Source organism: Hordeum vulgare, chromosome 7H (assembly GCF_904849725.1).
Source record: "Hordeum vulgare subsp. vulgare chromosome 7H, MorexV3_pseudomolecules_assembly, whole genome shotgun sequence".
NCBI classification, from domain to species: domain Eukaryota; kingdom Viridiplantae; phylum Streptophyta; class Magnoliopsida; order Poales; family Poaceae; genus Hordeum; species Hordeum vulgare.
The window spans coordinates 161,802,403-161,813,206 of NC_058524.1; positions in this window are offsets into that span (position 1 = coordinate 161,802,403).

Below are 10,804 nucleotides of genomic sequence, written 5' to 3' on the forward strand. Positions count from 1 at the left end.
TACGTTATTCCCTTTGTCCTTCGGTATGTTACTTGCCCGAGATTCGATCGTCGGTATCCGCATACCTATTTCAATCTCGTTACCGACAAGTCTCTTTACTCGTTCCGTAATACAAGATCCCGTGACTTACACTTAGTCACATTGTTCGCAAGGCTTGTGTGTGATGTTGTATTACCGAGTGGGCCCCAAGATACCTCTCCGTCACACGGAGTGAATATCCCAGTCTTGATCCATACTAACTCAACGGACACCTTAAGAGATACCTGTAGAGCACCTTTATAGTCACTCAGTTATGTTGCGACGTTTGATGCACACAAGGTATTCCTACGGTGCCATTGAGTTATATGATCTCATGGTCATAGGAACTAATACTTCGAAAGGACGTGGATGTCGCCTAGAGGGGGTGAATAGGTGCTTTAAAATAATTACGGTTTAGGCTTGAACAAATGCGGAATAAAACTAACGTCTAATTTGTCAAGCACAAAACCTACAACAACTAGGCTCACCTATGTGCACCAACAACTTATGCTAAGCAAGATAAACAACTAAGTGATAGAAAGATATATGAGAATAAACAATATGGCTATCACAAAGTAAAGTGCATAAGTAAAGGGTTCGGGTAAGAGATAACTGAGGCACGCGGAGACGATGATGTATCCCGAAGTTCACACCCTTGTGGATGCTAATCTCCGTTAGCGCGGTGTGGAGGCACAATGCTCCCCAAGATGCCATTAAGGCCACCATAATCTCCTCACACCCTCGCACAATGCAAGATGCCGTGATTCCACTAAGGGACCCTTGAGGGCGGTCATCGAACCCATACAAATGGCAACCCTTGGGGGCGGTTACCGGTACCCGTACAAATTTCTCGGGGCAATCTCCACAACCTAATTGGAGACCCCAACGCTTTCCCGGAGCTTTACACCACAATGATTGAGCTCCAAGACACCACCAAGCTTCTAGGACGCCAAAGCATCCACGAAGATCAATCTCTAGGGTACTAAGTACCAAAAGGTAATATGGCTTCTCAAACTTCACTTCCACGTATCACCGTGGAGAACTCAAACCGATGCAACTCATGCAATGGCAAGAACACACAAAGTTGTCAAGTACCTCACACTCAAATCCCTCCACAACAACAAAAGCTATGGAGAAATATGAGAGGAAGAACAAGGAGCTCACAAAGAATGCCAAGATCTAGATCCAAGGAGTTCCCCTCACATAGAGGAGAAAGTGATTGATGGAGATGTGGATCTAGATCTCCTCTCTCTTTTCTCTCAAGAACTAGCAAGAATCATTGGAGGGATTGGGAGTTAGCAAGCTCTAAGAAGGTCAACAATGGGGGAAGAACACGAGCTCAATGGATAGATAAGGCCAAGGGGAAAGAAGACCCCCTTTATATAGTGGGAGAAGGAATCAGACCGTTACCCCCACTTACAGCCCGCGCACAGCAGTACTACCGCTGCCCCAGCAGTACTACTGCTCAGGGAAGAGCGGTACTACCACTTCCCTTGGCGGTACTACCGCTAGCCCTGGCGGTACTACCGCTACCCCATGGCGGTACTACCGCTAGAGAAAGTCTTCGCAAAAAGTTCGACGGAGAACAACCGCTTAGGGAGAGGTACTACCGTCCCGAAGCGGTACTACCGCCCACCCGGAGCGGTAGTAAAAAATTACTACCGCTCCGGGGCGGTGCTACTGCTCCGGGGGCGGTACTACCGCTACAGGAGCGGTACTACTGCTGGCACCAGGAGCGGTAGTAATGCTGGATACTGAAACTGCTCTAACTTTTGCATACGGACTCCGAATTCAATGAAACCAAGTTTGTTGGAAAGCTTGATCCCTCTCGGTACATCGTGTACGCTTTGTGTGTTGATCATCTTGATTTACTCTTTGTTTGACGATCTTGATCAACCTTGTGTCTCTATGACCATTCTTTGGATAATACCATGAATACCATCTTGGTCATCATATAAACTCCTTGAACCCAACAGATGAACTTCAAGAAGTGCCTATGGACAAACCCTATAAATATAACTTAAGGCAACCATTAGTCCATAGGAATTGTCATCAATTACCAAAGCCACATATGGAGAAATATGCTTTAACATACTTGACACGCAGAAAACAATAGCAATAAAACGACACCGTCAATATGCTACGTTCATAGTTTGGGTCTTGTCCATCACATGATTCTCCTAATGATGTGATCCCGTTATCAAGTGAAACACTTGTTTATGGTCAGGAAACCTTGACCATCTTTGATAAACGATCTAGTCAACTAGGGGCTTAGTAGGGACAGTGTTTTGTCTATGTATCCACACGTGTATTTGTGTTTCCAATCAATACAATTACAGCATGGATAATAAACGATTATCACGAACAAAGAAATATAATAATAACTAATTTATTATTGCCTCTAGGGCATATTTCCAACACTAGCTACTAGCTATGGACCCGTAGGTTTGTGGTGAAGTACTCACACATCATCACAGAGGCAATGGAGTTGATGTAGATGCCTTGCATGATCAATCCCATCTCCGGCAGATTACCGTAAAAGGCTCCCAGATTGGATCTCTTGGGAACAGAGGCTCCTGATGGCATACAAGTATTTTCGTGGCTCTCCTTGGCGATACGGGAATATTTGACAATTTATAGGCCAAAGAATAGGGCTAGGAGACCTGCAAGGGGCCCACAAGCCACGAGGCGCGGCCACCCCCCCAGGGCGCGCCCTACAGGCTTGTGGCCTCCCGGCAGATGCCTTGCTCTCTACTCCAAGTCTCGTGGGTGTCTTCTGGTCAAAGAAAAATCTTTCCGCAGATTTTCTTCCGTTTGAACTCCATTTAATATTTCTTATCTCCAATATTCAAAAATGTCAAAAAAACAGAACTCGCACTAGGCTCTAGATTAATAGGTTAGTACCAAAAATAGTATAAAACATCATATCAATGCATATAAAACATCCAAAATAGATAATATAATAGCATGGAACAATAAAAAATTATAGATACGTTGGAGACGTATCACGACAGCAGCCTTAATCTTATTTACGAGGATACAGTGCGGAAAATTTGTATTGATCCATCACGAATTAAACATAGTAAGACCACATTCAAAGGAGTAATTCCTGGTGTGGAAGCTCGTTGTTCACGCATGATAACCCTAGAAGTAGTGTTCGGCTACCCGACAGCTTTCAAAGCGAAGATTTGATCTTTGATATAGTCCATTTCTATAGTGGGTACCATGCACTCATCGGTCATACGACATTCGCTCGCTTCAACGCCGTCTCTCATTATGCATACCTTAAGCTGAAGATTCTAGGACCAAAAGGTGTTATTACTTTCAATGGTAACACTGAACAATCCCTTCGGACCGAGGAACACACTCCAGCCTTAGCAGCTGAAGTACAAGCCGGTGACATGACTCTTAAACCAAAGGTATCCGTCAAAGATCATAAACGGGCTCGTCCCCTGCCACGGTCACATACCTCAACGGGTAAATAGGGACACACCCCTCATAGCAACACCTTGCTTCCAGAAAAGTATGTACCTCAAAGACACAACTTAGCGCTTAAGATACCATGGGCAGCTATAAGGATCAATAGTATACGACTTACTGTTCAGATGAACCGAACCATGGGCAGTACAGTCTTTGGACATATAGAGGTACCATTAAGGACCAATCTTTGCGTCAAGCACACATACACATCAATGACTTCTCAAGACCACCATTGACCACAAGATTTGTTCATCAAAGTCCCCTCCTATTCAAGTAGTATCCTTCAACGAGTAAAAGCGCATATGTGCAGCAGGGTGCTAACAGGAACGTCAAACTAGTCATACCCAACCCTGTGTAAACCAACACTATGTACTCTTTTCTTCATCTATATATGTACACCTGCTTGTGAAGTCCAAATTATACAATTCATAATTATTCGGAAGTAAGGAATGCTCTTTGTTACTTATGAGCCTAGCAATGATTTTCTGTCTCCTACTTTTCCAAACTGCTTCCTGAATACTTACACAAGTTTGTTTCTACGCACACATTGGCTGAATTAACGGGGGCTTGGTTGTCACAACCATCCCTTTTCAGACTATTTTCATTGCTATTTGGTATTTCACTAGTTTGGGGTCTTGGATTTGGGTTATATGCATCAGTTCTGAATTATATCTTTGGTCAAATGTTGGGTTGCCCCGCTCTGGTATTTACCCATTTACATTTTGCTAGTTCGGCTAAATAGGTAAAGGGAGAACCACTATGATTGTATTTCCAGTTCGTCTGGTTAAGTACCTTAGTGGATAAATCTGAAAACTAAACAAAACGATGAGCGAGAACTGGTCCGCGATCTAAAGACAAGTGTCAAACTACATAACCGTTAGGGGTTCATCGTTTCTTGCAATGGGTTTGAAGTCATTCAGACCAAGTGATTACAGGTTTTCACACCACGACATAAGCCAAATATCACAAATTTTCGAAAGGGTTCTACTTAGAACCCATGGTCACTCTCTTATGGTTTAATGGATGCATTAAAGCCAGATGGTACGATTACCTGGTTTTCTCCCGCATTACGTGGTGGGGAACGTTGCATGGGAAACAAAAATTTTCCTACGATCACCAAGATCAACCTAGGAGATGCACATCTACAAGAGGAGAGATTGAATCTACATACCCTTGTAGATCGCTAAGCAGAACCGTTAAAGAACGTGGTTGATGTAGTGGTAAATCTTCGCGATCCAATCACGATATGTCCCACAAACTCCCGATCGAGTGCCGAACGGATGGCACCTACGCGTTCAGCACACGTACGGTTTGATGACATCTCCGCCTCCTCGATCCAGCAAGCGAGAACGAAGTGGTAGATGAGTTCCCCGGCAGCGTGACGGCGTGACGGTGGTGGTGGAGTAGCTATCCCGGCAGGGCTTCGCCAAGCTATATCGAGAAAACTAGAGGAGGAGACAAACTAGAGGGAGAGGGAGAGGCTGCGTCGTGGCGTGTGTGTTATGCATACCTTGCTCCCCTATCATATATATCGAAGGAGGGGAGGGTGGCCGTCTCGGCTTGTGTTCCCCCTTGGCGGAGGCGGCCAAGGGGTGGGGCGGGCATCCCACTAGGGTGCCTTGCCACCCAAGGCAAGGGTGGTCGGCCCCTATGCGGGCTTAGCCCCCACCTTCCACCGCATGGGCCTCGGTGGGAGGGGTGGCCAACCCACCAGGGGCTTGTGCACACCCTTTCACAACCCATGGGGACCTCCCGGGCAGGTGGACCCTCCCGGTGGATCCCCGGAATACTTCGGTCACTCCAGTCACAAAACCGGCATATCCCGGAACTTTTCCGGACCTCGAATACCAACTTCTTATATATCAATCTTTACCTCCGAACTATTCCGGAGCTCTTCGTGACATCCGGGATCTCATCCAGGACTCCGAACAACTTTCGGTTATCACCACACACAACTCATTAATATGAAATCGTCACCGAACCTTAAGTGTGCAGACCCTGCGAGTTCGAGAACTATACAAACATGACCAAGACACTCTCCGATCGATAACCAATAGTGGGACCTGGATGTCCATATTGGCTCCTACATATTCTACAAACATCTTTATCGTCAAACCATGACGTCAAGGATTCAGTCAATCCCGTATACTGTTCCCTTTGTCCATCAGTATATTACTTGCCCGAGATTTGATTGTCAGTATGTGCATACCTAGTTCAATCTTGTTACCGGCAAATCACTTTACTCGTTTTGTAATAGAATATGTCGTGTCTACCTCTTTAGTCATGTTGCTTGCAAGCTTGTTGTGATGTTGTATTACTGAGTGGGCCCTTAGATACCTCTTCATCACACAGAGTGACAAATCCTAGTCTTGATCCATGCCAACTCAACAGACACCCTCGGAGATACTTGTAGAGCAGCTTTATAGTCATTCAGTTACATTGCAACGTTTGATACACACAAGGTACTCCTCTGGTGTCAGTGAGTTGCATGGTCTTATGGTCATAGGAATAGATACTTGACATGTAGAAAACAATAGCAATAAACTGATACGATCATATGCTACGTTCGTAATTTGGGTCTTGTCCATCACATCATTCTCCTAATGATGTGATCCCATTATCAAATGATAACTCATGTCTATGGTGAGCAAACCTTGACCATCTTTGATCAACGATCTAGTCCTTTAGAGGTTCACTAGGGACAGTGTGTTGTCTATGTATCCACAGATGTATTTGAGTTTCCAATCAATAAAATTCTAGCATGGATAATAGATGATTATCATGAACAAGGAAATATATGAATAACCACATTATTATTGCCTCTAGGGCATATTTCGAACATTACCGCCTTGACGGTGCCAAGACGTTGGCTAACGGTAACTATGCCGATGTGAAAAACACCCTTGCTATAATGTGGTGGGGGGCTGAAGCCGACGGCCGAAAGCTTTCAGTATTAAAATAAAAAAATAGGAGTTTTAATTTAAATACATGGCCTAGCATGAAAAAACTCAAATGCATTGTATCATACAAGAAGTTTTACACGATAGTATCCTGTAATCAAGCACTATGTACTTAGTACATAGTGCCTCTATAGCTCGGGCACTCTCCATAGAAGTGGCGAAATAAATTTTGGGGCGCCTGTGCTCCTTCCTAGGCAGCGGAGGTGCAGTGGCCATCTTCGTGGGCTCTATCTTAGGCAAATCTGTCATTGTTTTCGCAAAAGCCATACGGGCTATGTCGTGGATATACCCTACAGGTATAACCCACCCATGTTTTAGCCCAAGCTCTATAAAGACGGACCAGATGGAAGATGATCATGAGAAGAACAAGGCCTAGAAGGCCGGCTTATTAAGGGTGCCAGTCTAAAGACGTCATCTAGATGGCCGACTCAAGGATGAAGATACAAGGGACTCTCTCTCTTCCTTGAGGAGCAAGGGAAGAAGGAGTTTGAAAGTGTGTCATATCGACTAGAGGGGGTGAGTAGGTGATTTTTAGAATTTCATCGCTGAGTAAATTCCTTGTGTGGAAATTCCTCAATGATGAATTAAGTGTAGCGGAAATAGTGCAGGATCAGAAGTGCAAATTCTTAAGTGCAAGATTATGAGAATCAGTTTGCACAAAATGCAGGTACACAGAATGCAGGTGAAGATTAACTTGAGTGTAGAATTTGAGGTTGAGGAAATTCAGAGAAAGTTTTCAGACAAATTCTTCAAACAACACAAATGAAAGTCTTCAACATACAATTTTGAGAAAATGAAAGAGTTGAAGAAATAGAACCCGTATCACGATGAAGACAATTGTTGATGACCAAGTTCCAACTGTTGTGACAGTTGTACGTCCGGTTTGGAGCGGCTTGGTATTGAAACCAAAGGACACACAGTCCCGGGACACACAGTCCCTACCGTATTCTCCTTGAGCTAAGGACATATAGTCCTTGCCCAACACTCGTGGTAACTCTTCAGGGGAGACTTCCAAACCCTCACAAACTCCGTCACCCGGCGATCCACAATTGACTGCTGGATGCTCTAGACCATGACGCCTAACCGTATGGAGGATGCACAGTCCTCAATGGTAACAGGCTTCAGTTCCACATAGGAATAACTTCTTCAGTGATTCTGAATCACTTGGTTTTTGGTTTGGGGTTTGGTGTTTGGGGTATTTCCTCACTTGCTGATTTTCTCTCGAAGACTATGAGGAATTTGGGTTGCTATGAATGACAAGTGTCACTTTCTCTCAGAGCAGCCAACCAACTAGTGGTTGTGTGTGTGGGCGGGGGGCTATTTTATAGCCTGGGAGCATCCCGACATGATTTGACATAAATGCCCTTAAATATTGTGACCGTTGGGTGGATAAGATCAGCGAGATGGCGCGTGTCGTGACAACGGTCGGAACTTTCAACTGTGAAAGTCCTCATGTCTCTCATATTCCTCACTTTGAGGCTTTGGTAGGTTTAGGCTTGGGTTGAGCATCATGAGGAAATTCATTCCGTAGTATTACTTCGACCCCCTTTAATAGTACGGTGCTCCTATGACTCAAGAGTAAAGAAATTGAAACAGAAAGAGTAAATCTTCACGCTTCAAAGTCTTCATAGAGTTTTTCTTCAGGAACCACCGAATACCTCATCTTCAATATCTTCATGAGGAATATCAATTTTATCGCAATTTCTTCACGATCAAAGTCTTCAAGATAAGATCAAAGTCTTCAGCCGAAGACATACATTTTTAGGGGTCGATATTCATCGTATAACTCAAACTACTCGGTGACTTATAGAGCCTCTGTACACTAACAAACACATTAGTCTATTAACCTATAAGTCTTCAAACCACCAAAATCACTAAGGGCACTAGATGCACTTACAATCTCCCCCTTTTTGGTGGTTGATGACAATTAGGTTAAGTTTTTAACGGGGATAAAAATATGAAATGTAGGTACTTAGTTTGAGGAATTTGAAATCAAGATACCGAGAGACTCCCCCTGAAGGTGTGCATATTTTGAGGAATTTGATTTGCACAACAGATGCACATTGATGATTTATATCATGGAGCTCTCCCCCTGTATCTTGTAAATCATGCATACATTGGACATACAATATGAGGAATTGAAAATGCACGATGAAAAATAGTGTGTGACGAATTTCATCATGTGTGCATTAATAGACTTTGAGGAATAAGCATGCGAAGAAAAAATGTTGAAAAGAGTCAGAGCACCATTAGGCTTGAGTTACAACTCATTACATCAAACACTTTAGAAGAACCAAGAGTTTGTAACTTAATAAAGTTTATAAGCCCCAAAATAGATCCCGCTTGAATACTAACTCTCAGATTTCTCCCCCTTTGTCATCAAGCGACAAAAAGGGACAAAAACTGAGGACTAACGCCCTTTGAAGAAATTCACTTCTTGGTTGATGTAGAGGCGTGAGGATTCTTGGAGACAGTCTTCTTCCTTGGACCAGTCGCAGTGTCTTCTGGTTCTTCATCTGATTCAGCAGTGCGAAATGAAGAAAATGAACTCTCTTCCAAGTCTGGAACTGGAATTGGCTTGAATTTCTTCTTTGGAGGCCACGACCAGTCAAAGTCTTGAGTAAACTCCAAGTACTCAAGTTCCTCTTGAGTCTTTAGATGATCCAATGTGGCCCAAGTGTGATCAAACACCTCATGAAGATAATAGTGATTCTTCTTCACTGCATTCTGAGTTTCGTTGAGGGTTTTCACAAAGGCACCAAACTAGCGTTTCACCCACTTATGATTGTGATTGACCTTTTGATGAAGACTGAGGAGTAGATCTCTGTTATTCATCACTCTGGGGGCGGTTAGGCTTGGAAGATCTTGGGTAGTAGTATCATCATATGAAGAATAAGAATTTAACTTGCGAAATTGGCCATCAAGCGGCCGATTTCCTTCATCAATTATAGACTTGCCTTTGCCTTCCACAGGTTCAAATGATTTCTTGATGACTTTGATCGGCGGCAGGTATCTGAGGTGATTCTGAAAATCATCTTGATAATTGATGTTTGACCTGTTTCTGATGAATCTCATAATCCAAGGCGCATAAATCTTCAATTCAAATGGCGAAAAGGCATTGTCAGCCAAAGTCATCAATAATAAATCATGAAGATTCATAGGTATGCCATGGATGACATTGAACAGGATATTCTTCATGATGCCTACGACATATTCTTCATCATCATGCCCTTTGATAGGTGCAATGGCATAAGACAGGATTATGTACGCAGTTCTGGGTTCATACTTTAAGTTCTGTAACACAAATCGAGTCCTTGGGGGTTGTCTTTTGCCAAAGGCTTCATGAGGACTTCCATCAACTTGTTGGGCAGTTCTCGTTCATCATACATCAGAACTGCATCCTCTCGGGGAATTGAATGTGCAAGAGCTCGAAGCAATTCAGTGGAAGGAGCTTTGTAGTGCGTGTACTGATTCATCCAATCTAAAACCCAAGTGTTGACATCCTTTGGGTCCCCAGAGATGTGCAGTGTGGCGTAGAATTGAAGAATGATGTTAGTGTTCCAGTCTCTGATGTCAGTACAGAAAGGCAGTAATACAGCTTCGTGAAGTACGTTGAGGACTGGAGCAAAGCAAGGTATTTCCTCCATATCACAGTGAGGAATATGGGTATGATGAAATATCTTGTTTCTCCCACACAACACAAAAGCATAATAATTAAGTTGATTTCTTGTCCAAAACTTCCTGTGTCTGATGCGAAGCTTGTCATATGGATTTTCGCTAATGAAGTACATTCGTTCTTCATAGAATGCCTCTTTCTGAAACCTTTGTCTTTTGGAGAAAGGCTGATTTTGCTGCGGTTGAATATTATGTTGTTGTTCTTGAAGAGTAGCCACTACCATTGTTGTTTCTATGTTTACCACAACAATAGCGGTTTCAGTGTTGGGTGCAATAGCATTTTCTTCAGTTTGAGCATTTTCCTCAGTTTGAGGATTTTCCTCAGCTTGAGGAATTTTCTTGTTGGAGGAGGCAGTTGCAGTATTCGGTGCTGCTTTCTCTTCAGTTGATGCAACTGATTCTTGAGCAGACTCCTCACGAATGCTTATTCCGTCAGAATCGGTGAGGATTTCAGTTGCAACAGGAGTTGGAGGGATTTGAGTTGACTTTGGTGAGCGAGGATGAGTTTCTTCCCAGAAATCATCATGAATTACTAGTGTGCTGCACCCAATATCATCATCATCCACTTGTTCTTCAGCGGTCTTTGGAGGACTGGTGGACTGAGAAATATCATGTGTCTGTATTTCCTCACCATTTATTTCATCATCATCAGCAGCATCCATTTCTTCTTC